General features: G+C 49.3%; 1 protein-coding gene across 22 annotated transcripts in view; it reads left to right on the top strand.

Annotated features, from left to right (window-relative positions):
* Window positions 1-25352, top strand: part of ANKRD11 (ankyrin repeat domain 11) — a 120131-nt gene that overhangs the window by 29188 nt on the left and 65591 nt on the right. For 15 of the 22 annotated variants that reach the window (XM_086350361.1, XM_086350370.1, XM_086350358.1 and 12 more), the window contains exon 2: window positions 24285-24366. The exons of 2 other annotated variants lie outside the window; for them this stretch is intronic. The gene's annotated coding sequence lies outside the window, so the exon portion shown is untranslated. Of the gene's footprint in view, window positions 1-18694; window positions 18839-20013; window positions 20796-24284; window positions 24367-25352 lie in introns of those variants that run through there. 5 more of the 22 variants (XM_086350362.1, XM_086350371.1, XM_086350378.1 and 2 more) reach the window with 3 other exon arrangements.

Here is a 25352-nt window from a genome sequence, read left to right as displayed (position 1 = left end):
GATTTATTTTTTCTAAGATGTTTGCCACATTTAAGAAATTTAGACTGAAGGATATAGTCCATTATTGTAGTGTACTAGTGTGGATCTTTTTGTGAACATAGTTGCACTCTGAACAGGAAGTACTTTCTTTCTCCAAGCATGTTCTGACTGGTACAGAAGAAACATTTTTTCCTCATGTTGAAAGCTGTGGGAATATTAAACTTTAACAGTTAACATCATGCGCATATGCCAGCTTAAGGAATTAATTTTGAGTTGTGAACTGAACACTTTGTGGAGTAGCACATTGGGATAGAGTATGTATGATGATTGATGAGTATTTATAATGAGGCTGCTTGTGAAATGAAGCTGTGACAAGAGTAGTATCTCGTTGATTGAAGGGATGCTGAGGGGCCTTTGCCGTGTCCCGGGGACTCCTCAGGATGGGATTGGGGGTGGGAGCTGCGCTGCTGGTCAGTGAGTGTGGCTGAGAGGAGTGCCCTCGTGATACAGCTTCACAGTGTAGTGGAAATTAATCAGAGGAGGTGTTTGTCCTTATTTTCCTAGGTTAGGAGAAAAAGTTTGGAGAATTTAGCTAAGTAAAATAGAATGGTATAGTTTGTGGTTCTGTGAATTTTTCCTTGTTTAGTAAAACTACATTCAAGCTGGATTATTGCCAACTTGAGTGTTCTTTTTATTATGGTAAAATACAAAGAAGCCATTTTAGCCATTTTTGAGTATAATTCTGTGGCATCATGTTAACATTATTGTGCAGCCCTCACCACCACCATCCGTTTCCAGAACTTGCTCGTCATCCCTGACTGAAGTGCTCTTCCCAGGAAACTCTTTCGGCCCCCAGCACCCCACGCTGCTGCTCTTTGTCTGTGAATGTGACTTCCCTAGGGATGTGTGACAGAGTCGGACAGCATTGTTCTTTTGTGTCTGCTCACCTCACTGGGTTGGGAAGATCCCCTGGAGCAGGGCATGGCTACCCACTTCGGTATTCTTGCCTGGAGAATCACACCGACAGAGGAGCCTGGTGAGCTACCGTCCATGGGGTCGCAAAGAGCCGGACAGGACTGAGTGACTGAGCGCAGCACCTCACTGAGTGTCCTGTCTTTAAGGTTTATCCAGACTGTATGATGCTGTTCCTCGTGTAGCTAGGCCACGGGGAGTGTGTGTTGTTGTCGGTGGTGGGGGGCCAGGGTTGTGAGCAGCACGTTGCACGCCTGCTGCTCTCTCTGTGCTGTGCTCCATCCTCCCGGCAAGGGCTGTCTTGTTGCTCTGATACATCCTCTACATGTTATAGAATGCATGCTGTGTTATTTTTGCTTTAAATGGCTACTTTGCTTATAAAGGAGATTTAAATAAAAAGGTTAAAAGGTTTTAAAACCTAGACTTGGAAGAATTTTTTAGGTCACCTAAATTATATGGTGTAGTTAGCACTTCTATAAGATTTAGAAGTTAAAACTGCGGAGAAGCTGGGTGGTTGCCGTTTCCATTCTCCGTCTCTCTCTGCGATGTGCTCACTGTGGGCTCAGGTTTGAGTTTTTCCAGCTTCTGTCTGCCTCACCGTGTGTTTCTTCTGCCGTTGTTTGAGAGGCACTCTGCAGGCTGGCCCCGTTCTCCAGGTGCTTTTTGTCGGCGTTGCGCCACTGGTTCTGACGTGCGCTGTCTCCACCAGAAATCTGTCCTGCTTGTCCTCAGCCCTCTGTGTGGAACAGGCCTTTTCCTCTGAAGGCTGAGAGTTCAGGTAACTTGGTTTATAATGCAGCATAGTGTCTTATTAAAATTCTCCTATTTCCTTTATTATTAAAAGCATTTTTATTTGTTTATTTTTCTTACCGCTACGCTGGGTCTTGGTTGCTGTGCAGGCTTTCTCTAGTTGCGGCGAGCGGCAGCTGCTTGCTTGTTTTGCGGTGCTCGGCCTTCTCACTGTGGTGGCTTCTCTTTCTTGCTGCCAAGCACAGGCTCTAGAGCGAGCTGGCTTCCGTAGATGTGGCCCACAGGCTTCGTTGCCCTGAGACATGTAGAATCTTCCCGGACCAGGGGTCAGACTGATGTCCCCTGCCTTAGGCAGAACTTAACCATTGGAACTGCCAGGGAGCCCAATATGGAGAGGTTTTATTCATGTTTCTTATGCTTGGCGTTTGTTGAGCTTTATGGGTCTGTGGGTTTGCAGGGTCTCTCCGGTCTTGGCCGTTATTGTTTTTAAATAATTTTCTCTTCCTGCCTTTCTCTTTTGGAGACTCCACTTGCGTGTGTGCGGCGATTGCCTGAGTGTCCCCCAGCGCGGTGGTGCCCTGTGTCTTCTAGTCCACGTTTTGGACACTTCTTATTGTTGTGTCTCTCAGCACACCACTCTTAATTCTTTGATGTCTGCCAGACATTTTTGTCTCAGAAAATTTTACATCATAACGTTATAGAAATTTTAATTTGTCAATAGTTTGATTTGAGTCCTTCAGATCTTCATCTGTCTGATCAGCAGGTGAGTCTTCAGCATCTGAGTCCAAGTCCGTCTGACAAGTTCCCTGTTGTTACCCATGCTCTCCTGCTTCTCTGCGTGTTGGTCATTTCTGATTGTGTGCCAGGCATTGTTCATTGTACCGTGTTGTGGCTGGATATTTTTATGTTACTGTAAACATCCCTGGGCTTTGTTCTTGGGGATAGTCAAGATCCTTTGAACCGGTGGCTTCTTTCAGTTCTTTATTTGCAGCTTTGCTGGATGGGACCAGAACAGTGGTCAGTCCAGGGCAGGTGTTCCCGCCCCTTGGCCCTCGGTGTCTGTGCAGGTCGCTTGTGAGCCTGCCTGGAGCAGCTCTGTCCTCTTGAGGCGCCCTCTCCCTCCCCTGCTTCTCACTTCTCAGGGTCACTCTCCCCTTGCCTGGTGTTCAGTCTGGAGATCGATATTCCTTACTTCTGTCCAGGGCGAGGGGGATGAATGTGTTCCTTCTATTCCACGTTGGTCAGAATGGAAGCTGGGATAGACATTTTCCAGAATTTTAGTATTTTTGCTTGAAAGCTTAGATTTTATAATTGACCAAAGATACTTACAGTTGTTTACTTGAAAAACTAGGTTTGTCTTTCATTTGCCCAAGTCCTGTTGGGCCCCCTGGAGCCGATGCAGCTCAGATGGCAGCCCAGGGAGCCCCAGGCTGTCTTCAGAGGTATGCCATGGGCCCTCTTGCTTCTGTCACAGCGTGGACCACAGTGTTGACATTTAGAACAGTTACATTTTCCTGGTTCAGAACAGTAAGGGTTGTTACTGGGACAGAACATTGCACGTAGAATTGCAGTCATTTGGCCGTGAGGACTGCGCTGCTGTACGTGTGGTGCGGTGGCAGAGGCGACCTGCCCGGCAGGCGTTGGTCCGGGGAGGATGTGACCTTTCCGCACTGACCTGGCTCTGAGCTCACAGCCCCCCACTGCTCGGTGAGACACGTCCAGAGGGGCTAGTGCTGAGCCCAGGGGCTGGAGGGGCTTGAGGTATTTTTAAGGTGGAGAAGATGACTGTAGGCTTATTTCTCTTTTGGAGAATTTTAAACCAGTTTTGCTACTTTATGTAAGACAAGTTTGGATTTTGTGTGAAGAAGTGTTGTTGAGTGCAGTGGCGGCTTTGTGGCCTGCAGCTTTGGAGATGAGTGGAAGATGTCGACCTAACAGACTCCAGCAGACTTGACGTCGGCGAAAGCCCTGCTGCAGATTGAATCACGTAACCTGAGTGCTCAGGTAGTGCAGGAGCCAGGGTATATATTTTGAAGAACAAAGTTGACTGGATTTTATTTTAAATAAACTTTTAAAAATCGTTCAGAAGACTCTTGTCTTAGCACCACTGTCTTCCCTTGGTTGCCTTGTAGCAGCGGGTCCCTCTGAGGACAGAAGGCAGATGTGCTCTGGCCTCTCTTCCAAGGAAGGGCGTCTCTGGGGCTCTGGTGGGGGCTTTTTGTGGGGGCAGCCCGTCCTCAGGTGGAGCCTCTGGGCCTTCACTTGATCTGACGTTAGCCAGAGCACGTCATTTCTCTTGTCCGTCCGACCTGCATTGTGTTTCTCAGGGAAGCGACTCGTGTGCCTGTGATGGTTTTAGTGGCATCTCTGCAGGTGCCGTCTCCACAGTAACAGTGCTTGTTCTGAAGTCTGTTGCCAGGTGCATTTCCGCAGTTATCCTACCCCATGTGGCCAGCTGCTCCTAGAAGTTCCTGTAGCACTGAATGCCCCAGCCACCACCTATTCTGTTCTTGTCATAGATTTATCAGGGTTTCTCATGAACGGATACTCTTTTTGCATCTCACGTTATTCTCATGATTTTTAGAAGAATTGAGATAAAATTCACATTGAAAAATCCACTGTTTTAACTGTCTTCGAGTGTATGGTTCTGTGGCCTGTGACACACTCACGGTGTTGTCACCCCTGCCACCGTCTTGTTCCGGACGATCTTATTACCCAAAGGGAGTCCCTGTCCCCATTCAGCAGTTGCTCTTTGTGGGCCCTCAGCCCCGCCGCCCCAGCCCCTCACTGCCTCTCCTCTGCTTTGGTGCTCTGTGGATTTGCCTGCTCTAGACATTGCAGGTCAAGAGCATCTTCCACGGTTGGTCTTCTGTCTCTCAATATTTTCAGGGCTCATCTTGTTGTAGTGTGTACTGGATTCCATTCTCTTTCATGTTTGCAAAGTAGGGATATGCACCTCTTTGTTTCCATTCATCTGTTGATGCACATGTGGGCTGTTCCCACCTCTGGCTATAGTGAACAGTGCTGCTATGAGCAAGTGTGTAAAGTTTCCTTGGAACACCTGGTTGGTGTTTGCCTGGGAGTGGTATTGCTGGCTTTGTGACAGTTCTGTGCCTAATTTTTAAAAATTGTATTTTTAATTTATATTCTTGGCTGTGCTGCGGAGCACGCGGGAGTTTCGTTCCCTGACCAGGGATTGCTCCTGTAGTGGAGTCTGGGGTCCTAACTACTGGGTGCCAGGCAAGTCCCCAGGCCCTTTGTGACTCACTTTCCCCTGTGTATTTAGTGAGCGCGTCATTTCTGTCTGTCACTGAAGGAACAGCTATAAAGTATAAAACATGCACTACTTGCCAGGTGCCGTTCTGCCTAGTTCTCAGGATCTGCTCATTTCATCTTGTTGACTCCTGAGGGGCAGACCCGCTCATTTCTGTTGTTGAGACGAGTAAATCCAGGCCTAGAGAGGCCGCGCAGATCATGAGTGGCGAGGCTAGCTTTGGGCCCTGGGCAGCCTGGCTCCAGAGCCCCACCTCTGGTCACGTGTTCTGTAATACAGTAAATGCCGTCTGTTGTGTGAGCAGCTGTGTCTCCAGCAGGTAGCACAGTGGGGAGTGACTGTCCTCCTTCTCACTGTACTGTGAGCTTGTGCTGATGACGTGCTTTCTCGAAGGAGCATCTCTGTTGGCCTCTGTGTGAGCCGTGCTGTGGACGTCCTGTGTGGCTGCTCTGAGCTGCTGAGGGCGCTGTTCTGGGGTCCTTGGCAGTCAGTTCCTGCTCAAAGGGAAGGCAGCTTGGCTGGCAGAACGGTCATTTTGTAGAGGGAGAAAACTTTTATCAGGTTAGCAGCTTCAGTACTTTAACTCAGCTATAAATTCCTTTTAGGAATGTTAATAAAAGTATAGGTTCTGTCTGAGGGATCCTTGCCTCTGTTTATTTGAACTGTTAATTGATTTACAAACTGAGTTTCACGTGTGCAGCAAAGTGATTCAGATGTTCGATTCTTTTACACTACAGGTTATTACAAGATACTGAATATGGTTCCCTGTGCTATATAGTAGTTCTTACTGGTTATCTATTTTATGTATAGTAGTGTGTATCTGTTAATCCCAAACTCCTTAATTTATTTTTATTAAAGGTTTTTAAAATACAATTTTTAAACATTACTTTCAATTTATGGTTAAGCTTGTCCCATGTATTCATACACATACGTATATTTTATATATGTACATATATATAAATATATATATATATTTTTTAAACGACAGAGTAGTTGTACAACTTGTCTTTTTGTGGTTTTGTTCTGTTTTGTTCTGTTTTTAAAAAAACATTTGGCTGCCCTGGGTCTCAGTTGTAGTACGCAGGATCTTTAGTTGAGGCATATGGGATCTTGTTCCCTGACCAGGGATTAAACCGTGGCCCCTGCAGTGGAAGCACAGTCTTAACGCTGGACCACCAGTAGTCCATAGTAGAGAATACTGAAAATGTGCTGAAGATGCGTTTCTCCTCGTAAAGTATTCTTGACTTGTGACAGGTGAATGTGTTCACCTCTGCGGTTACTAAGTGCAAGGCATTATTTGGTTACCCCAAATCCAGAATGTGGACACCCTCGCCTTTCAGGACTTGGGTGGGTAGAGGGTGGAGAGATGGGGGTTGGCGGTGGCACTGGAGATATGGGTGGGCCACGCACAGACCGCCTGGCCTCACGGTGCGCGTCCCTCCAGCCACATTGAGCTGTCTGCTGTCACAGATCACAGGGTTAAAGATTTAGGATACATGTGTCAAAGGGATCTGTTGAGAATTACTGTGAGTTGTACCCTCAGCTTTGGTCTTACATGACAAAAGCCCAGTTATGCAGATAACAAACTTAAGTTTTTTTAGAATTTATTGAGGTTTAATTTTCATAGCATAAATGGACTCATGCATGCGTGCTCAGTCGCTCATTCATGTCCATCTCTCTGGATGTAACCATGGACTGTAACCCGCCAGGCTTCTCTATCTATGGGACTCTCCAAGCAAGAATACTGGATTGGCTTGCTGTTTGCTCCTCCAGGGGATCTGCCTGACCCAGGGATCAAACATTGGCATGGAGATCCTTTACCACTGAGCCCCACTTGGGAAGCCCAAATGGACTCATCTAATGTGTATAATTTAGTGATTTTTCCGAGGTTTACTGTGTAAGATCCCCCTTAACCTATTTCCAGTTAATTCCTATTTCTGCACTCAACCCAGCCACTTGCTCATCTGCTTACATTTCTGTAGATTTCCCTTTATAAATAATTAACTTCAACATACAAGCCCTTAAACACCTTTAAAGGCAGCAGAAGCACCTTCCTTACTCATCTGTATGAAGGCGCACTTTACCTTTGAGTAAAACCTTGCGGTCTGACATAAGAGGACGAGGTGGTCAGTATTTTGGACTCTGTGGGCCACAGGTGTCTGTCAGAGGTACCCAGCTTTGCTGTTGAACCATGAGAATAGCGGTGGGGACGGGAAGGAATCAGGAGAGCCCTTCACAGAACTAGCCCGTGGCTCCTCTGGTTGTGGCTACACGTCCTGTGAGGAGTGGACCTCTTGTGGACTTCCTGGCCCTTTCTCCAGGGGTGTGACATGTTGATGGCTGATGGAGAACATACTTACTTAATTTCTGGGGGATATGTGAAGTCATATAAAATGTGAAGATATCTGGGAAAATAAAGCTAGAATTTAGATTAAGAGAAATGAGGAATTTAGGAGTGCGTGCATAGTAGTAAGTTTTAGAAAGAGTTTAGGAATGGTAATCATGAGAAAGGATTTGGGTTTTGTAGGATCATAAACAGGCACTCAGCAGCAGTAAATATGAAAATGAGTAGATTTGGGACTTGCAACTTGTTTCATTAACTAATTTATTGGCTGCAGCTCGTGACTTCTAGGGTCTTCATTCCTTGACCAGGGATCAAACCCCTGCCCCCTGCAGTTAACGTGGAGTGTTAACCACTGGACTGCCAAGGAAATCCCCCAAACTTGGTGACTGTAAATATGGATCCGTCACATTTAACTGGGAGAACAAGGCCTCCTGCACCGTGAGGTACGGGTTTGGCCTGCAGCCCCTCTTCCCTGGGAAAGTGGTGGTTATTGTGGGAGTTGCCCCTCCAGCTGTCTGTGCTCTGTCTCACTCTCTGTGTCAGTTCAGTTCAGCCGCTCAGTCGTGTTTGACTCTTTGCGACCCCATGGACTATAGCACACCAGGCTTCCCTGTCCATCACCAACTCCTGGAGCTTGCTCAAACTCACGTCCATCTAGTCAGAGATGCCACCCAACCATCTCATCCTCTGTCATCCCCTTCTCCTCCTACCTTCAGTCTTTTCCAGCATTGTGGTCTTTTCAAATGAGTAAGTTCTTTGTATCAGGTGGCCAAAAGTATTGGAGCTTCAGCTTCAGCATCAGTCCCTCCAGTGAATATTCAGGACTGATTTCCTTTAGGATTGACAGGTTGGATGTCCTTGTAGTCCAAGGGACTCTCAAGAGTCTTCTCCAACACCACAGTTCAAAAGCATCAGTTCTTCAGTGCTCAGCTTTCTTTATGGTCTAACTCTCACATCCATACATGACTACTGGAAAAACCATAGCTTTGACTAAATGGACCTTTGTCAGCAAAGTAATGTCTCTGCTTTTTAATGTGCTGTCTAGCTTTTTCATAGTTTTTCTTTTAAGGAGCAAGCATCTTTTAATTTCATGGCTGCAGTCACCATCTGCAGTGATTTGGAGCCCAAGGCAAAAATAGACTCCTTGTCAGAGTCTTCAGTTTTTATTTACTTCTTTACAAAAATGGAAAAATTCTTTCCTCCAGTTGGTAAAGGTGCAACGCAGACTGGCCATGCACGTGTGTGGTCCCATCACAGAGGGAGGAGGTGGGAGGGTGGGTGGGTTGGTTGTGTCTTCCTCTGGAGGCTGAGTGCCTGTCCTGGGCCTGTGAGAATAGGTGTGTATATATGTTGAAATGGAAGTTAGAAATGTGAGTGAAAGTTAGAGGCCTTTGTACACTAAGACATATAGTCTTCTCTTTTTTTCTCTTACTACATTGTGCGCATCTCTTCACTTCTTGAATTGCAGGATGTTCATTTGAAATCTGAGGAAAGAATACAGAAGTTTACCCATGTGCCCCTCTTCCCTTCACAGGTGTCTCCCCGCAGGTGCTGGGCAGCGACCCCTGCTTGCAGGGAGCCAGGTCCCTGAGGGGACCTCCCGTGCCCTGTGGTCCTCCCACCCCTGCCTGGTGGCTCCCAGGACACAGAGGCCATGGGGAAATGACCGTGCGTACGCTTCCTTGGGTGCTGGGCCCTTTGCAGCCTCTTCCTGAGGGAGTGCTTTGCTGAGCCATCTTTCAACAAAGGTGCAAGTGAAGTGAGAGCCCCCACCAGATTGTTCCAGGCGTTAGGGTTCTGGCCTGTGGCCTTTGTTCTTAACGGGGCGTTTGGAGGAGTCATGCTTATCCAGGTATCACTAGCAGTGGGGAGCCCTGTGTAAGGTGGCTTCCACTTTGTGACTGGAGTTGTGGGTGGCTTCTGACTTGTATTTGTTCTTGCTTTTTCATGCATAATGCAACATCCAGTGGGACTTGGGGCAGTTGGCTGTGTGCTGTAGAATTGAGACTTGCTTGGGATTTTTTGGGACTTTTCTGGGGGCAGAATTTAGTTATATTCTGGTGTAGTTCAAATATTTTAATTTTTCCCTTCTAATAATTTCTTGTGTCTAAGAAAGGAACTCCAGGAAGAAGATGATGTGATGAACTTGATCCATTTTTATTTATACTTGAATTTCTATTAAAGTACATAAGTAGTCATTCTGGGCAGGCTTCTTTGGTGGCTCAGTGGTAAAGAACCCGCCTGCCAGAGATGTGAGTTCGATCCTTGGGTTGGGAAGATCCCCTGGAGTAGGAAATGGCAGCACACTCCAATGTTCTTGCCTGGAGAATCCCATGGACATAGGAGCCTGCAGGCTACAGTCCATGGGATTGCAAAGAGGGATACGCCTGAGCGACTGAACAAGTTGGGGAGAAGCAGGAGCGCCTGGGCCACATAGGGGACTTGTGAGGGGATCCTGAGGTCTGGAGGCCTGGAGAACCGGTCCCACACGGTGTGGACACTGCAGCCTGCACTTACATGTCACTCCTGCAGCAGGCTGTGTCCTCCTGGGGCTGGCGCAGGTCGAGAGGGCACTGTCTTTGGCAGCAGCTGGACTGTGGCCGGGGCCTTGTGCTGGGCTCTTCCCAAGCTCTGCTTCCCGGAAGCCTTAAGCAGGTGCAGAGTGCAGGGGTGAGGGGGCCCACCTGGGCCAAGCTTCTTGGGCGCCCTCTGTGTGTCCAGGCTCCTGCTGGGGATTTCATGGTCTCACCTCCAGGCCCCTTGCGACTCGCTGACCTGGTTGATTTTGTCTTATTCTTCTTTTAGGTGTGAGCACCAAGGAAAACCTGGCTTCTTTTCCATATTCTTGACACTCAGGAGTTTTGTCTAAGCTTCAGGGGTGAAGACCTTTTCTACACCTTTTCTACACCGGAACCTTTTCTGGCTTCCGGTGCCCCTTCTGTCCCTGCCAGGGTCCGGGCACCCTTGGGGCCTCTGCCAACAGGGCTTGGCTCTCCCTCACAGTAGTGCATTATCACATCTAACTAGAAGCTGATCGTGTGTGCATTTCTTACATCCTACACAAATGCGGTTAGGAGGCTCTTTGAAAATTACCTTGGAAATAGAACTGGAAATAGACTGGGCAGGCACTGCTCCTCAGGAGAGTGGTTTTAGGTGGATTCTTCTCAAAAGCAAAACTTCATGTTCTCTTTGCTGTTTACTTGTTGCAGGACATATGCTAGGCTAGGCTAATTCTCCCTTTTTAAAAACCTGAGGCTGTCAGGATATCAAAGTCAGAGGAGGGATGGATGTAGGAGGGTGTGGTCACAGCATCTGTGATGGTGTTCCCCTGTGTTCCTGGCAGTTGGAGGATGTGGGGTGATTGCTGGGCGCTCAGCACTGGTCCCAGGGAGAGGAGGGGGTTAGGGGTGCCGTGTGGGGGGTAGGGTGTGGCTCCCAGGGGCAGCACTCCGGGCTCTGAAGAGCTGGCAGGCTTGTCCTGGGTTTGTGGGGTCGAGGATGGCCTAGGGCCCCGGAGCCCTTCTCCTGCGGTGCTTCCCTCAGTGACCCCAGTGTTGTTCTCCGACATTTGTCTGTGTCCTGAAAACCTGGGTCCCTGCCTGTTCCTGTGTTCCACAGAAGAGGCTCTGCTCTCACCGCTCAACGTGTGGGGAGACGTGTCTCCTGTGGGCAGGGGGTGGGGGGTGGGGGTGGGCGGTAGTCTGGCCATGTGTGGGGTGGTGAAGCAGTGCTCCCGGCTAGAGTTGTGGGGCTGGAACGCTCGAGGCAGAGTGGGTGCTGGGCTGTCTGATGGATGGTGGTGCTCCTCGCCGTCTCCACACAGTCTGATGTCCTTTGATGAGCAACCTCAAGCCAGGGCTTAGCCTTCCAGGGACGAGTCAGCTGTTTGCAGTCACCTCTGGCCTGCTGTGCAGAGATCTGGGCTTCGGGAAGCTTGTGCCTGGGTGCCCTGTGCTGGCCTTGGCTTTGGATCATGCCTGGTGGGTGCCGTGGATGCCTCCAGACCCCTGCTGCCCGGCTGGCCCCCTCGCACCTTGTGGGTGGAGCCCTGCCTGGTCTTTGGTTGGTACTTGTGGTTGGTTTCTGTTTGTTAGAATTGGGAAAAGTGGGCTTGTGTGCTGCTAAGCCCCCGGTGGCCCTTGTGCATTGGCCTCCATCCCTTCCCACGTCTGGGAGAAGAGGCAGTGGACAGAAGTTGTTTGCTTGGCTCCTCTGGTGCTCTTGATCTGTCAGATTTCAGGTGCCGTCCAGGGATGGACGGAGTTCCTGGGACCGAGGTCCAGGCCTCTGTAATGGGTAAAGCGGCTCATGCTGACAGCTGGCCCCCCTGCACCTCTCTCCCAAAAGGAGGCTGTCTGAGAAAGTGTGTTTTCACGCTCAGCTGCTCTTCCCAGCAGAAAGCCTTTAATGCACAGCAGATCTTGGGCGAGCAGCCACTTGCAGTTTTCCATCTGTTCAGTTCCATTTCAGACGGAAGTTATAACTAGAGCGTCTCTGGGCATGAAAACCGTTCTTGCTGATAAAGTCTTGTGCGCACTGCTGTTTGATGTGGAGGCTTGCAGTGTAGTGTGTTGTTTGAAAGTTGCACAGCCCTGTTTATCTGTGTTGAGTCCTGTTACTGTTTTACGCAGGAGCATAGAACTCATGTAAATACTTTCCTTGGTAAAACATCTCAGCCAGTTATTGTTGATTTCAGATTGAAACTTTCCATCAGCTTTTGCCCCAGCACTGGTGCGTGTGAATGCTCCCTGAAGCTGTGTGCCTGACTGAGACTCATCGCCTGTGCAGCCTGGCCGTGCTGTGTCCTGTCTCACAGGTACACGTTAGCACAGGCTCGGCTCCTGCCGCCCTCCAGGGACAGACCTCTTTGTTCTCAAGTATGTCCTTCTGAGCCTGGCTTGGTCATAGGTCATTGTTTTGTGCCCCTGCTTAATTCGTACCGTTCGTGTATCTCTTTACATGTATAAAAGGGTGTTCCTTACTTGTCCCTACAGTGTCCTTAATTCATTTCTGTTGCTTGTAAAACCTGTTGAAAGGGATTAACAGGTCTGGTTGGCCCTGGGTGGGGAGGGTGTCGCTCCCACAGTGTCCACGTGTCGTGGGCAGGTGACGTGTGTGACTGGCACCCTCACAGGTGTGCAGGGTGTCTGCCTGGGGAGTGTGCCTCCTCTGCGTATCACCCCCCCAGTTGGAGGGCTCCTGATGCCGCGAGTGCAGGTGCCTGTTTGTTTTTGCTGAGAACAGGCCTAGCATCAAAGACTTCACATTTGACAGGTTTCTTGGCTAGAATAAAAATTCCTATTTATCTTTCTAGTGAAAGAGGGAGAGACCGGCTCTTGTGGTGAAGTGCTGCTAAGAGTGGCCGTGAGCCAGCTGCGGGAGTGAGGGTGACAGCCTGGAGGCTGGCCGGGGCCGAGGGGCCGGGATGGGGTCGGAGGCAGCTGGGAGCCCAGGCCTTCCTGCTGCTGGGGGAGTGGGGTCTCCTGTGAGGGTCTGGGGAAGAGGCTGAACCAACCCGAGTCTGCCTTCTTAAGGATGCAGGCTTCTCCACAAGCTGTTTACGGACATCTTTTGGAAACCAGTGTTCGGGTGTGTAAAACTACTCCTGAATGACATACTCCAGCTCAGTAAAATGGATTTTTTTTGTCCCAGAACCTAGAAGTATTGAGAGGGAGAGATGAAGACAAGCTTGCAGGATCTTGTCCCCCAACCAGGGATTGAACCCAGGCCTTGACAGTGAAAGCGCTGAGTCCTAACCACTGGACCACCAGGGAATTCCCTAGAATTGTCTTTGTTCAGCATCTGTTTTGAACACAACTCTAGGGAAAGGAAAAGGAACAGTCTTTGTCCCTTGTTAACAGGTGGCTTTCTGAGAAGTTTCCAAAGTTTGTTTGCACAAGATTCATCATGTCCGAAAACGTAGTCTTAATTATGTTTTGAAGAGTAAGGATGTGGACTGTTGAGATTAAGCCCCAGTAAGAAGGAGGGAGGCCAGGCCTGTCGCCTCTCCCAGGGAGTTGCGTCCGCATGGCTGCCCTCTCCCTGCTCTGTCCTTTATGGTTTCTGCACCCCTTGTCTTGTCCGCGTGGGCTTGGTGTCCACGAGGGATGTTCAGGCCTACCTAAACCCTTCACAGATCATTGAATTAATGCTTATTACTTTACTAAAAAAATATTATATTTCTAGGATTTTAGTCACAGTTCACCTTGATTTTAGACTTTTAATTAGGAGCTGTTTAAACTGGAATAAATTGTTTTGAAATCTCCCAACAAATGCAATGCCAGGTTGAACTCTCTGGTGAATTCAAAAAGTGCTAAAGTCACCGAGGGAGGGCATGGGAAGGTAGGTTTCCAGGAGTGGCAGTCATTGGCCAGCACCATGAGGTCACTATGGCAACACTGGGTTACGTGGACTGCTGCGTGCAGCTTCTGTTTAATTATGCAGGATAGGTTTAATTTTTTAGAATCAGGTTTGCACATCTTTGAAATCATTCTTTTGAAGATTGATTTTTTTTCTATGACTTTGTATTTGTTATTGGGTAGCATAATATATTCTGACACTGGATTTGTGAAATTAAAAGAAAAATATGTAATAGACTGTTGTGTAAATTTTTTCAGTCTTTTCAGAATGAAAATTCACTTAAATATTTTAAGACTTGTCTCCCAGAGTTTGAGCACATGTGCAGTGCTGTGGGGAGACTGGAGGAGGCACCAGCAGGACTTGCAGCCCCCAGAGTGGGTGTCCCTCTTTCTGGCCCGCAGCCCCCTCCAGGGCTCCAGCCCTTTGGCTGTTGGGTCATACTTTTCTGGACCCTTGGTTGGGCTTGTCTCTCTTAATGCTCTGGTTCCCATGCGCCCCTCTGCGGGGACCATAGACATTTTATCCCGATGTGTGTGTTAGCTGTCCATTGTTCAACTGCAGCACCCTGGGCTCTTTGGAGGACGCCTGTGGTGTGAATTGTTCCATTGTCCCCTTGAAGACCGGAGAGGAGAAAGAGGCAGGGAGAGTGAGGTAGCAGAAAGAGTGCAGAGCTGGAAGCGAGGGCACTGTATGTTTCAGAACTGCAGTGAATCCCTCTGCAGCTCTTCTTCTGAGAGCAGAGTCACAGATCACAGAGTTGAAAAGTTGGGCTTGACTCAGCTCCCAAACCAAGGACAAGCAGAGGGTGTGGGCCTTGGTGCTGCAGAGCACTCGGCCTCGGGCAGGCCGTGGGTCCGGACCCGACTGACCTCTGCTGCGGTGACTGCTCAGCCTGCCCGGGGTCTGTGTGTGAACACGTGGAGTGGACGCTGTGCTGGGCTGGGTTTGCCTGTGGAGCTGTGTATGGCTCATGAGGCTGTTGCGATGGGACCAGTGTTGTGGACAGCATGGCCATTTTCACAGGCCTCAGTCCTGAGGTCTGTCCTGTGTGTTTCAACTTCATCTTGAATATTGCTTTGCATTTTAGATCAATTTTCTTACACACACCATCCCCCACAAAATTTTTACTAGTAGCAATTTAACAATCATGTGAACGTGAACTCAGGCCAGCAGCAGCCCAGACACTGCGCAGCTTGTGGGATCTTAGTTCCCCGAGCAGGGGCTGAGCGCGGGCCCCTGGCAGTGGACGCCCAGTCCTAAGCACTGGACTGCAGGGAGTCCCGTCACCCACACCCTTCATCACTGTTTTACATGGAGCCCGTTGTCACTTGTTTTTCCTTTTGATGCCGTTTTTAGCACTAAAAGGGCATATGTATTTGATTCCATTTTCTTAGAAGTAAAACCGTTAACTTTGTGTTATACATTCAGAGATCACATATTGGGTTGGCCAAAAAATTCCTTCAGTTTTAAAGTAAAAATAAGATACATTTTTCATTTTCACCAAGAACTTTATAGAACAGTGTATTCACTGTTTTGTTCCACTGCCTTCTGCCATTTTTCAGGTAATTTCATAAAAATCTGCCTTCCCAAAGCTTTTTATCTTTTTGAGCAAAGAACTGTTTCTGGTGCCTTTTGCAGTCTTCCAGGGAATTGAAATTTTTTCCATTAAGATAATTTTTAAAGATTCAAGTAAATGAAAATCTGAAGGTGCAATGTCTGCTGACTATGGCAGATGTATCAGAACTTCCCAGCCAAGCTGTAATAGTTACTGCCTGGTCATCAAAGAAACATGCATTCTTGTGTATCCTGATGGAAGATTGTGTGTTTTCTGTTGGCTTTCTGGCTGCTTTTCGTGGAGTGCTGCTTTCAGTTGGTGTGATTGGGAGCATTACTGAATTAATCATTTGGTTTTCTAGAAGGAGCTCATAGTAGAGGACTCTCTTCTAATCCCGCTGTATGCACACCACCACCGGCCTTTGGTGAGGTTAGTGGTGGCTCATTTTGCTTGCCCCAAGATCTCTTCTGTTCCATATTATTGTGCAGTATCCACTTTTCATCGTCTGTCACAATTTGTTTTAAAATTGGAACATTTTTGTTTACATTTAAGAAGAGAATTGCATGCGGGAATACGGTCAATAAGTTTTTTTTTTTTTGCTTAACTTTATGTGGAACCTTAACATCAAAGTGATGAACATAATCTAGATGGTGCAAATGATTTTCACTGCTTGATTTGGATATTTTAAGTGTGTCGGCTCTCCCTCGTAATGTAACGTTGATTGTTCCCAGTTAATGTCTTGATTTGATCGCTGCCAGCTTCAACTAGTCTACCTGACTCTGGAGAATCGTCCAGGGAGAAACCTCTAGCATGAAACTTTGCAAACCACTTGTGACACGTTTGGTCAGTCACAGCCCCGTGTCCATACACAGCACAAATCTTTTCTTTGCGTTTCAGTTGTGACTTTACCTTTCTTGAAATAGTAAAGCATAATATACTGAAAATGTTGCTTTTTTCCCATATTCAGTATTAAAATGCACACACACAAATTCACCATTTTTAAGTTTTTAGAAAACATGTGCTGATGTGACAGCCGTCACAATATAATCTAACAAAATTGTTTTGAATCAAGTTAAAGACATCTAAGCACTACTGGAGAGAGCCATCTTATGGAAAAAACAGAGTGAACTTTTTGGCTAACCCAATATAGTTGTGCTCATGATTCATACATAGAGCTGCTTTTACCTAAGTATCGTCCATCTTTCAGAAATCTTTTGTTTTTACCGAAGACAGTGGAACTTATTAACCTTCAGTGCTAAGTAGGAACGGTAAGAGTTTTGTTGTTGTTGTGTACATATGTGCATTTTGAACAACAGCTGCCGTGCATGAAGGTGATGCTCTGTCATAATAGTCACCTGTGAGATGATCAGAAGGATGTAGTTACATTTGATGCTTGAGATAAAGTCCTTTTATTTTGAAGGATCTGTGCGAGATCCTCTAGGACAGTGTCTTCCAAAATGTGAATCATGACCCGTCATTCTTAGTTAAGAAAATCTCCCCGCCCCAAGGACATAGACACAGCTTTCTGTACCGTCTGAAAATGTTGTTGTATTTCTGCTGTTTATGTTTGAGCCTGTACTCTGTCCCAGACTGATGTCTGTGCACGAGCTGATTGCTCACAGCTTCATCCATGAGCGGACTGTCCTTTGCTTGCTGATCTGGAGTGCTTGCTGTCATGAATGGGGTCTCCCTGTGTGTGCCCACGCGGTGGTGGAGCTTGTGTGCGTCCCATTGGTTGCCTTGTCTGTCCTGGGGACACTGTCCCGTTTTTCATCATAGGTTCTAACTGTGCTGATGTCTTGAAATGCAACTGGCTTGTATGTGTTCATCTGTATTTTGTATCCAGGAATTTCTTTTTCTACAGATGAGAAAACTTAAGACTGATACAGGCTGTTAGAATGTACCCAGGGGCACTGCCTATACAGTGGCATGGTCAGAATTTTAACAACGGCCGTTAGACGCCACTGACTCTGACCTGAGCTTGCATGCATGGCCCCACGTTGATCTTCAGGACATTAACCTGGCTGCTTGTGAAGGTGGTGAGCTGGCACTCACAGATGCATCAGGGGCAGGAGAGCTGTGCCCAGGTGCATGGTCTGTGATGGCAGTCAGTGGAGTGTGCAGCCCTCTCGGGAGGAGGCCCTAGGGGCAGGGCCTCACTGTGGCCTGCCTGCTACTGGGAGGAGTGCAGGCGCCGAGGCAGACAGTGCTCTGTTTTTGGTGTATATTGAAGACTTTGTGTGACTTCTGTCTTGTATTCTCAGTCATAAAATACATAAGTGTCTTTTTTAAAGTTTGTTTATTCATTTACTGGCTGTGCTGGGTCTTTGTTGCTGGGTGGGCTTTTCTCTGGTTGCAGTGAGCGGGGCTGCTCTCTAGTTGTGGTGCGAGGGCTTCTTACTGTGGTGACTTCTCTTCTTGTGGAGCACGCGCTCTGGGCCACGCAGGCTTCAGTAGCTGCGGCTCCCGGGCTCTAGAGTACAGGCTCAGTATTTGTGGTGCCCGGGCTTAGTTGCTCCACAGCATGTGGGGTCTTCCCAGGCCAGAGATTGAACCCATGTCTCCTGCATTGGCAGGCGAATTGATCACCACTGAGCCATCAGGGAAGCCCTATAAGTGTCATTTTTGACTCATGGAATGAGAGCCATGTTCCGTCCCCTCGCAGCTTATACATTGACATTACTTCACTTAGAGATCTGTCCTGTGTTTTCATTGTGGGTCTCTTCTCAGGAATCTAACTTAGTGCTAATGTCATTTTTCTGAAAATGGTAGCATACATGTCAGGTTAAGTTTGGGTGAGTATGATTTTTCTTCACAATTCTCCTTGTCAGCTTTTAGGAGACTGGGGACAGTCTGTGCTGAGTCATGAGGCCCCCTCCCATCTTTTTAACGATACCATTGATAAATGTATATTAAATTCAGAATTTCACTAACTTGGGGTAAGCGAGTCAGTCCATCTAAGAACTGCTGCTGCTGCTGCTGCTGCTAAGTTGCTTCAGTCATGTCCGACTCTGTGCGACCCCATAGATGGCAGCCCACCAGGCTCCCCTGTCCCTGGGATTCTCCAGGCAATAATACTGGAGTGGGTTGCCATTTCCTTCTCCAATGAATGAAAGTGAAAAGTCAAAGTGAAGTCGCTCAGTTGTGTCTGACTCTTAGTGACCTCATGGACTGCAGCCCACCAGGCTCCTCCATCCATGGGATTTTCCAGGCAAGAGTACTGGAGTGGGGTGCCATTCCCTTCTCCAGGGGATCTTTCTGACCCAGGGATTGAACCAGGGTTTCCTGCATTTCAGGCAGACTCTTTACCATCTGAGCCACCAGGGAAGCCCCTGATCCTTACTTCAAGATGTCTCAGCTGATAATTGGTTAGTTTACTCTCGTAATTATAATTACTGAAAAATATGTAGTTAGGGCTTCCCTGGTGGCTCAGTGGTAAAGAATTTGTCTGTCAATGCAGGAGACACGGGTTTGATCCCTGGTCTGGGAAGATTCCACATGCTGCGGAGCAACTGCGCCCACAGTGCCACAACGAGTGAGCTGTGCTCCAGAGCCTGGGAGCCGCAGCTACTGAGCCTGTGTGCCCGAGGAGCTGTGCCCCATGGTGAGTGGAGCCCCAACCGCATGAGGAGCCTGCGCTCACTGAGACTAGAGAAAGCCGCGAAGACTCAGCATAGCCAGAAACAAATACATAAAATTATTTAAAAAATAAAAAACAGAAAAGTCTACAGTCAGGATGTTTTGTTTGCACGTGTCCTACAGTGTGCTGTTGATGTATTTAAGTCTGAAGGAAGTAGACAGTGGCTCCAGGAGGCAAGGGCTGCCCTGATGCTCTCATGCGTTTTGGTCTGAGTTGCGATATTCTCGGGGAATGATCATTCTGCTTTGTTCTCTTCTCACACCCAGGGTTTGAGATTTCCTAGTAATACTTGCTGTAAGGAAACAATGTGTCTTTTCTACTGGAGTTTCTCTTCCTCCTGAGGGTCATCTGCCAGGAAAGAAATTTGGATATTAATGTTTTAATAGAAGAATTTACTCACTTTTCGGAATGGAGATTCTTTGCTTGAGGGGTCTCCTGGAAGACTGGGCGGAGGGGACGCAGGTAGACCGGTGGGCGTCTCCTTGCTTGGCGGTAGAGCCTGTCGGCTGACGTGCTTGTCACTCTAACAGTCTAGCACTGTCATTGCAAGAGTGTCTTCTGGAAATTTGAGGTGGTTTAGAAATGAAGTGCAGCACCAGCACATTAGGTTAAACACAGACATTTAAAAGAGGAAGATCTCTCCTTCCTTGACTTGACAAGTTGAAAGCACGTTTGTGCAGGCAGGGCGACTGCGACCGAGGGCTGATGGGTGGGCGTCGGGCTCCCAGCAGGCCGGTCACCACAATTTTGCGCACACCTGCCGGTTGGGCCGCACCCCACCCTGTAGCCCTTTGCACAAGGCGTTTCAGGGTGCTGTTGCTGTGATTGTGTGTTTGTGTAGTCTTCAGGGTGGGGACCCCTCTCACGCCCAGGATCACAGCACAGATCACTCACGACACATTAGATCACTGGTAGCCCAAAGACGATCTTGACCTGAGCCCTGACTTCCTATGAGTGGCACGGCCTAGCTGGTCCACACTCTTTGCTTTATTAGGAAGGCTTGGGGCCTGCCCCTCGGAGCAGATTTTGGACCCAGGAGGCGTGTGTCTTGGCAGGTATTGTGTCAGGCTGTTGGGTAGGCTTTCATTTGGTGGCCAGGCAGCTGGGCTGGAGCACGGTCAGTGGACCGGTAGCTGGCGTCCTTATGTCCTTGTGTTGACAGATGGACTTCGGGTCCCCTCTGAGCGTGAAGCTAGTCCTGCTCCGGTGACTTCCGTGGAACCCTCTCATTTCTGTGGTCTTCCATCTCAAACCAACCCTCTCCAATGTATTTAGAGGGTGAGGGTGGTAAGGATTCTCAAGGTTTTGTGTTTAGGGGTTTGGGTAGGCAAATGGGACTAGAGCAGTGATTATGTATTAGATTTGCTTGGAAAATATTAAAACAGTTTTGCAATACTCACCCCGAGACACACACAATCTGAAGCATCTTCCGGGGTGGGAATGTTCCGGGAACAGATCACTCAAGATTGAAGTCTTTGAAATACAAAGGCATGTCTTCTGAGCAACCTGTTGTTTCTTCTGAGCCACTTGTTTCCACCTGGAGCGTGGAAAGTCCTGGGTGGCGGTGGAGTCTGAAATTCCTGGTGGGAGCTGGAGACTCGGAGGCCAGTGTCTGCGTCGTTGGCCCGGTTTCTGTGGTTAAAGAAGAGCACGTGTGTATGTCACGCAGCTTTCCTCACCCAGTCTCTGCAGGCTGAGGGAGTGCTTCCAGTCTGAGCACTTAAGCTGGCTTGAATGGGGCTGGTGAACACACCTTGTTTTGCATTCGATACTCTGGCTTGGAAGCTCCGTGGTGGGAGCGAGGTGGAGGAGGAGCACAGTGTGCAGGTGGGTGCGGCGAGGGCTGTCGCAGCTCTTGGAACTGGTGAGTCCAGAAAGGAGACCGTGGATACTTCGTTTCTGGACATGCACTGACTTGGAGGTAAGGCAGCCCCCGGCGCTCTGGGAGACGGCATGCTGGGCCTGTGACCTTGAGAGCTGTCAGGAGCCCACTGGGCACCATCGCTTGGCTGGGCTAGAGGGACGCAGTGGCCGGGGAGGGCATCTTACTTACTGTGTTTTTACCTCTGGTTAATTTTGCCCACTAATCGCATGTATTTGGGGTGAATTTTTACTTGGGTCAAAGGGTGATTGGGAGCTGGGTGGATTGTAAGGGCACGGATGCTCGGAGGTCTGGAGCCGGGCACTTGACTGTGATCTGGGAAGTGGCCTCCTCTCCGCACCCGCTCTCCCAGGGATCAGTTGTGTGCTCTTGCTCCGAGGCCAACGCTGGGCCTCATGCTGTGCCTGCTAGTGCCCAGGGCGCGGTGTGCAGCCCCGGAGTTGAGCACAACCGTTGTCTTCCAGCATAATGGCCACCTGACGGAGAACCAGAGAGTGGGCCTGGAGAACAGCCCCTGGACACGGGAGCGGAGGGGAGGCATCTCCTGTGAGGGAAATGGGGTGTCTTCCAGAAATGGAAGCAGTCTGGAGTTGCTGGGGTGCCTGTGTCCCCGGGGCGCACACCTTTAGTGGGGTGCCTGCAGTGGGAACCCGCCCTCCCAGCAGGAAAGTGGGAGCTCCTTTGCTCTGTGTGTGTGTGTGTGCGTGTACGTGTGTGCACATACGCATGTGCGTCATCAGGGTGGCGTCTCAAGTTTGGACTCGAATCCACCCCTCGTGAGCCCAGTGACTCCTGTGGGCAGAGTGGGGTATGTAGGGGTAAACGAGACACGGCGCGTTCCCTTCCCAGCAGCGTGGTGGGGGTTGTGATGACACGAGTGGGGAAGCACTGGGGCTGCTGAGTCAGGAGTCTGGCCGGCTGGTGGGGGCTGAGACAGCAGAGGTTTGGAGCTGGATGACTCCAGGCTTCTGTCTAGGGTTTGGTCATGAGCTGGGCACAGCAGGTTTGGACTTGGAGGATCTTCTAGACAGGAGTGCCCTGAACCAGGGCAGGAAATACAGTCGTAATTACCTTGGGGCTCGTCTGTGTGCGTGTGTGATGTGGCGTGTCTCTGGTGTGGTGAGCTTTGTGAGTTCAGTGAGGAGCTCTGAGCTGGAGATCGGGAATGGGGTCCAACAGAGGGCTGCTCTGATTGCCCCTGGTGGGCCCACAGGAGCAGGAGCGCTGACAGCAGAGAGGCTGCTGCGGGCTGTGATTCTGGACACAAGTGTCACGGCCGCAGCCCTGGCTTCTGAGACGGGGTGTCTGTAGGGCCAGGCGCCAGTGCCCCCGGCCACGGCAGGGGACAGTGTCCTCTCTGTGGAGAGTGGGGTGCTGACTAGGAATTCTGAGTTTGCTGGGAGCTAAACACTGGTAGTCTGTTTCCTGACTTAGACCCCCAGGAAAGCTGTCTCCTGTCTTGGTGGTCAGGGTCTCCAGTGTGTCTGTGATGTCTGAGTGACCGTGTTCTGTGTGGCTTGTTGTGTGGAAGGGGTGTGGGCGCTTAGCACCCGAGGCCCAGGAAGTGCCCAGGGTGGTGGAGGGTGGTGTGTCCCAAGTGACAGCGTGCTGGTTTCAGAGACTGAGCAGTAGTTGTTATTTGCTGTATTCTAGGTGTCGACTTCATCATAAACACTGTGTTATCCTGTTACTGTCTTAATAGGAAAATCAAGACACTTAGGGAGCAGCTTGTGCTTTTCAAGAAAACCAAGGTGTGGTTGGAAGCTGCTTTTCTAGTCCTTGTGCTTAACGTCAGCTTCAGAAATCCTGTGCCAGCAACAGGACAAAAAAGTCCTGACCCAGCTGTGTACACACACGTGTAGCTCATGTGCAGACCCTGGGAGTCCACTGTCCACGAGCGCTTGTCCCGCCAGCCGTGCCCGGTTCCTGTCTGCGCGTCCCATCCTGACATGGCACCACTGGTGTGTGTGGAGATGGGAGGGTTCTTGATGGGATTGTGGAAACCGGGTTTGTATGCTCCTGAGACTGCACAGCTCTCTCGGAAGGGCAGTGTTGCTGTGACCCTGCAGTGTCACCTCCTCTTCCCGCTGGCAGTGTCGCTTGTTCATACGGCCAGGCCACAGTGTCCACTGATTTGATTTCTGGCATAGGTCTTTGGAGAGGCTTCTCAATAAAATCTGTTTTGTTTTTTTTTTAATAGTGATTTTGGAGGATCATATATGGTACCATTTGCTCTTCTTTTGATACTAGATTTTGACTTTCAAATAGTTGAAGTTGCTGGTTTTGATGTAAAAATATTTGATGAATGAAAAGATGTTTTTAGTTGTCTGTGTACCTTTAAACTCCTAGTTTTGAATGAATACATTATAAATCAAATGTATTATTTCATGTACCTAAATTTTTTATTATTATTTTATTTTTGGCTTTGCTGGGTCTTTGTTGCAATGTGGGGGCTTCCTCTGGTTGTGGTGGGGAGGGGCTGCTCTTTGTTGCAGCACACAGGCTTCTCGTTTCGGTGGCTTCTCATCGCGGAGCACCTGTCCTCGAGTGGGCAGGCTTCAGCAGTGGGGGCACATGGGCTTGCTTGTCCCGCAGCATGTGAAATCATCCGAGACCAGGGCTCAAACCCGTGCACTTTGCATTGGCAGGTAGATAGCCATTGAACTGCCGGGAAGTCTCAAGTTTCATGCGTTTTTGAAAGACCCAGATACATTCAGTATATCCCTCCAAGACATTTTTTCATTCATTGATAAGATTTTTGAGATTTGCTTCTGATGTGTAGCTGCAGCTTACTTGTGAGTAAGGGGGCTGTTTGCCTGTGGCTGGCCTGCCCACGAGGCCCCTCTGTGTGATATTTCTTAGTGACATTGATGACACGTGCTGGTCCTTGTGGGGTCGCCCAGGCCCTCTGGCTTCTCCTGAGCTGGACCTAGAGGCATGTCTCTGACCTTGGATCCTGGGAGCTCATTTGGTCTGAATCATTGTCCTTTGCCTTTGCGGGCAGGTCCCTGGGTAGGTGAAGGGAGGAAGTGGGGAGGGGACAGTGTCGTGGGACTGGCCTGTCTGAGGGGCAGGCGTGGCTGGCGTGCGGGGTGAGTTCCAATTTTACTCTTGAGTGTGACAGTGAGTCTGTAGAAGCTACAAAATCCGTAACTCTGGCAGAGGCTTACTGTCAAACTCCTGAAAGGAGAACGTCTGCAGATGGCCCTTCCAGGGCCCCAGGCCTCAGGCGCCTGCTCTGGGGAGAATGACTGGCCCGTTCCGGTGTTCTCTCCTTAACTGGCCTTTCTGAGCAGTGCTGTCCAGGAGCGGAGTCCAGACAGAGGTGTCTGCTTAGGGTGCCCTCCCTGAGTCCCGGGTGTGAGCGCCTCTCCTGTACAGCCAGACACCCTAAAACCTCGGGGTTGTTGGAGTGACCCAAAGTGAAGGAAGGGCCATGGTGTAGTCCACACAGAGAAAGGCGACATTACGAAAAGAACTGAGGGGAAATTAGTATTTATAGGCGCTCACTGGATCCTCTTGTTTCAGAATCTCCTCACCGCTGCTCTGGGACACGCCTCTGTTGGATTTAATTTACAGTCATCAGCCACGGCTTTCAGCGATGGACTCGGTAAGAATTTTATTGCACCTGCTCTCTCTCAACAGTTTGTATTGTTTTCATTGGTTTGTAAAAAGAAGTATTAAAGTCATTCTTACCTCTCCTTGCTGGTTTTCTTGGGCTTGATAGAGTTTTGTCTCAGTATCTGGGTTTTGTCTTGGATTTCAGGGAAACAAGGGGCTGCAGGGTGGTGGTGAGCCCTGTGGGTCAGTAGGTAGCTTCCCTGGTGTCCCAGGGAGAGGCGCCTGTGGACACATGAAGACGCTGGGCAGCCTGGTCTGTGCCGAAAGTTGACTTCTTACCAACGTTCTGTCTTAGTGGCTCTCTCCCCAGGTGACCTGGGCCCGCGGCCCCGCTTGCTCCCTGTCTGGTGCTCTGGGCCTGTGGCGCTCGCACCACCTGAGCGTTGTCATCCCTCCGCCGGGGAAGCGGGGTGGCCCATGCTGCTCTGTGTGCGGGCCGGCAGTAGGCACACGTGAATTTCCTTAGGTTTGAGGCCCGCGTGTGTGGTTGGTGGGTGTGGGGTGGGTTCTTGGCCGGGTTGCCTTGAGCTTGCCTTCTCCTGGGAGTCCTGGTGCAGCCTCAGCCTGGCTGGACACTCAGCTCTAGGATAGAGTCCTCCTCCCTTAGGGGACACGTCCCAGGGGCAGTTCCTCGTGTCTTCTGATCTGTGGATTGATAACAGTTGGAAAGAAAACTTGGCTCCTTTCAGTGTTTCATACCTTGATCTGGTATTAAGGTTTTAAAGCCAACAGCCCCAAAGTGTATTCTGTGTGTTTTGTGCTGTTTCCAGCAGACAGGGAAGAAGCCTTTCCTGCTGCTCAACCCCATAGACTCAACCCTGCCTCAACTGTCCTCTGTGCGGCCACTTTGAGATGCACCTGGCCGGCCTCTCTGATGATGGAAGTGTTTCCTTGGAAATGGAGTTGAGTGCGATGGAGAACTCTGAGTTTGCAGGGTGGTCTGGAGTGGGAGAGCAGCCGGCCCGGCCACTGGTG

Source organism: Bos grunniens, chromosome 18 (genome assembly GCF_055505025.1).
Source record: "Bos grunniens cultivar Pamir isolate PY7600 chromosome 18, Bosgru_T2T1.0, whole genome shotgun sequence".
In the NCBI taxonomy this organism is placed as follows: Eukaryota; Metazoa; Chordata; class Mammalia; order Artiodactyla; family Bovidae; genus Bos; species Bos grunniens.
The sequence above is the reverse complement of the archived record's forward strand: the minus strand, read 5'-3'. Positions and strand labels throughout refer to the sequence as shown.